This window comes from Helianthus annuus, chromosome 10 (genome assembly GCF_002127325.2).
Source record: "Helianthus annuus cultivar XRQ/B chromosome 10, HanXRQr2.0-SUNRISE, whole genome shotgun sequence".
NCBI lineage: Eukaryota > Viridiplantae > Streptophyta > Magnoliopsida > Asterales > Asteraceae > Helianthus > Helianthus annuus.
The window spans coordinates 94167170-94171664 of NC_035442.2; positions in this window are offsets into that span (position 1 = coordinate 94167170).

The window sequence follows — 4495 nt, forward strand, 5'->3', positions numbered from 1 at the left end:
CTACTTTAGTGTATCAAAACACTTTTTTTTATACCACATCAGTAGGTTAGACATGTTTTGACATGTCTAACTCGACACTATTAGTTTGTGCTTGTTTAGGGTCGTAAGTTAAGCGGTCTAAACAACCGCTTAGACTTTCGAACCCGACCCGTTTGGTCAATCTTTAGGATGTCACACCCCCAAAATCCACACGCGGAGTACCACCGCTTGGGAGCGTGACTGACCAGGATCAAGCCACCAATCATATAGAACATGTAATTAATATCAAGTAAAATAAATGTAAACCATCCATCCAATACGATTGGTGTTCAAAACATAACCATAGTTTCAAAGTGTAGCGGAAGCATAGTAAATAATCCAACAATAGTTAATAGTTTTAAATGTCATAATAATTCAACGTAGAAACCACGATCCTTGTCCACAACGACCCGCTTCTCCAGTGCAAGCTCCAAGTACCTAACGATCTGCAAGGCATGTAACAGAATGATCAACAAACTAGTTGAGCGAGTTCACAGTAAGTAAATTCGTAACAGTAAGTAACGGGTGGCTCTACTGGGCCAATAGTAAGTTATACAGGTAGGGGCTTCCCATGTTATGTGACCACTAGACTATTCGTATTATCCCTGTTCTTCGTCCGAGAACAGTAGCGCGTATGAGGTGTGCGTAGGTTTTACGCACGTATCCTTCAAAACCGAGGATAGAAGTAAGTAATGCGTACACGTAGGTTTTACGTGCGTATCCTTTGTATCGAGGATAGTAATTGGCATATGACCACGTAGGTGTTATCCCAACCTACGGAAGAAGTAAGTAATGCGTACACGTAGGTTTTACGTGCGTGCCTGACATCTGAGGCAGTTATTGGCATGTGACCACGTAGGTGTTATCCCAACCTACGGAACCGTCCTGACATCCGAGGACCATGATAGGTGATAGTCTAGGAAAGCATATGTACGTTCTTAGTCAATGATAACCTTTAACCCATTCCCACGACCCGGGAATCCCATGCCTTAGTAGGGGTGTGAACTCACCTTGGTTTGCTCGGTATGCTAGGTTATGTACTCACAGATAATCAGTCACGACCTAAAGTATGTACGCATATATAATCAGTTTCGAATTCGCAATATTTCGCATGTATTCTATGTCACTAAATGTGTTCAAGCAAATCATCGTCATGCAACTCCTAACAGTTATTTCTCACATTCATCCAAATATGCATCATATGGTAGAGTGCTTGATCATTTCTAACGTAGTTAATCAATAATACGCTTTACAGATCATCAGGTTAACAACGGTTGCATGCTTTACATGTTTGACAAATATCACGTATACAGTTCAATCAACATCGCATCATTTATGTTCGACAGGGTTATCATGCAATTCACATACTTCATATAGTTAACGCTCTTAACAGAAACCAAACACTAGCAATGATACATGTCTAACGGAGCTACCTTGCTTAACAGGAAATAATAGTTAGTAGCGTTAACAAGAGTTGGATGCATATCTTTAACAGGGTCACATATTGAAAGAGTTAACACCCTAACTAAGTAAACAACTTCAGCATTTGATAACACACATTCTGGGTTTCATATTTAACATACACATCATCTTAACATGGGTGGGGGGGGGGTTTAAAATCGGACCACATAGATAAGAAAAATGAAAGTCGGACATGGGAAGTTTCTTAAACTCGGACCTCATTCATTCCACAAACTCGGACCAAAGTGATCCCCTTATACTCGGACATATGTATTGATCAATAAACTCGGCCTCTAACATATATCATTAAACTCGGACACTTGGTTATCATGATGAAACTCGGACTAGGTTGTGCCTCATTAAACTCGGACCCAAGCATCCTTAACTAAACTCGGTCCAAACTAAAGACATTATACTCGGACTTAATGTTAAACTCGGATCCTTCTATGTAATTAAATTCGGACCAAACTTTATCAAATAAAGTCGGACTAGACTTCATCAATTAAGCTCGGACCATAGTGTATTCATTTTATTCGGACATCAAACAATTACCAAAACTCGGGCCAGATGTGTTTAAGGAAGTTCGGGCCCTTTGACACCATATTAAACTCAGGCCAAATAATGTTATATTAACCTCGGTCCTATGCTTCTATTTAAACTCAGACATGAACATGATCTTAAACTCAGACATGTTGCATCATATTAAACTCAGACAACTAACCTTCAATAAACCTCAGACTAACAAAAATATCATGCGTTCATTGCGATTCAAGCAGTTACGTTTCTATTGCTCAAACGATCTCAAACCCTAACTTCATACAATTCTACAGTGCAATAGTCAATCATTAATAGATCAATCATCATATCTTGCATCTACATCATCAAGCAGTGATTTCCACGACAACTCTAATCATTTTTCATTAATCGATATCAATCAAATCACGCAGAGATTATCATATGAAAAGCTAGGGTTTTTAACATCAATCAATCAATCGTCAATTAACATCACACAATGATTAAACAATTACCTTGATTCGATTCTAGTTGGATTAGCAATCAAACTTGATGTGAAAGACTTGTGAATCCAAGATTGATAAGAATGTGTTGTAGGGAGGATTGGAGAATGTGGGTACGTGTTTTGATTCTTAGAGAGTGATTAGTGAATGATTAGGGAGGGGATTAGGGTTAAGTATTACTAGAATTCCACTAATTGTCCTCTACATCCTCAAGTATTATATTTTATAATAGTGCACTATTCCAATTAATTACACAATTTCACCACCAAGTTTACACATTTGACAAGTTTATCATAATTAACACATAGAATGCACAATCACACAATACACTTCATTATACCAAAACGTAAGCAATTCTACAGTAACCAATTGTGCAATTAAACAGCTAAACAACACTTGAACGTGCAATAAATGCGAATTAGAAATCTTGGAAATTCGAGTTGTCACATTATCCCCAACTTAAAAGAAATTTCGTCCCGAAATTTGGTACGCACTCACTGAGGAAGCTAGGTAAGTTACATCGTTCACTGGTTTTCCTGGGGTGTCACATCATCCCCCCGTTGATTTGGAATTTCGTCCCGAAATTCAGTAGTAGTAGCTTCAGCCTCAGTAGTGGTTGCACGGTTTTCGAATAACTGGGGATACTTTTCTTTCATTTGATCTTCGCGTTCCCAGGTATACTCTGGACCACGCTGGGAGTTCCAACGAACTCGAACGAGAGGGATTCTCTTGTGTTTGAGGACCCTAACATCCCGGTCCGTGATTTCAACTGGTTCCTCGATGAACTGCAACCGCCCGTCGATAGTGAGTTCCTTAAAAGGAACTATAAGGGTCTCATCTGATAGGCATTTCTTCAGATTCGACACGTGAAATACATTGTGAACTGCACCGAGTTCAGCTGGTAGGTTTAATCTGTAGGCTACTTTGCCAATCTTTTCTAAGATTTCGAATGGTCCGACGTACCGCGGATTCAGTTTGCCTCGTTTACCAAATCGAACCACACCCTTCCAGGGTGAAACTTTCAATAAAACCCGGTCCCCGACCTCAAATTCCAATGGCTTTCTACGCTTGTCCGCGTAGGCTTTCTGACGGTCGCGTGCTGCCGCCATGCGTTGTCGTATTTGTGCAATCTTTTCTGTGGCGTCCACTACAATCTCTGGACCCGTAATTTGACTATCCCCCACCTCTGCCCAACAGAGAGGTGACCGGCATTTACGTCCGTACAATGCCTCAAATGGAGCGGCTTGAATGCTGGTGTGGTAACTGTTATTGTATGAAAACTCCACTAAAGGGAGGTGCTTTTCCCAGCCGTTGCCGAAATCGATGACACACGCTCGAAGCATGTCTTCTAGAGTTTGGATAGTTCGCTCAGACTGCCCATCCGTCTGAGGATGATATGCTGTGCTCATGTCTAATCGTGAGCCGAAGGATTTGTGCATCGCTTGCCAAAGCTCTGACGTGAATCGTGCATCGCGATCCGAAATAATAGAGGTGGGCACTCCGTGCCTCGAAACAACTTCTTTAAGATAGACGTCTGCGAGAGTGGAGAACTTGTCCGTTTCCTTGATCGGCAGGAAGTGTGCAGACTTGGTGAGTCGATCAACTATGACCCATATTGTATCGTTCCCACGCTGAGATCTAGGTAGACCTGTAACAAAATCCATGGAAATTTCTTCCCATTTCCATTGCGGTATCTTAGGCTGTTGAAGTAGGCCTGCTGGTTTCTGATATTCCACCTTGACTCTCGCACAAGTCAAACACTTGCCAACATAGGTGGCGATGTGGGCTTTCATACTTGGCCACCAGTATGTTGCTTTGATATCGTGGTACATTTTATCTGCCCCTGGGTGTACCGAATAGCGAGACTTGTGCGCTTCATCCATCACAAGTTCGCGTAGACCGCCATAAAGTGGGACCCAAATACGCCCCGTTACGTAGTAGGCGCCGTCTTCCTTTTGTTCCATTTGTTGCTTTGAACCACGTAAGGCTTCGGCCTTGAC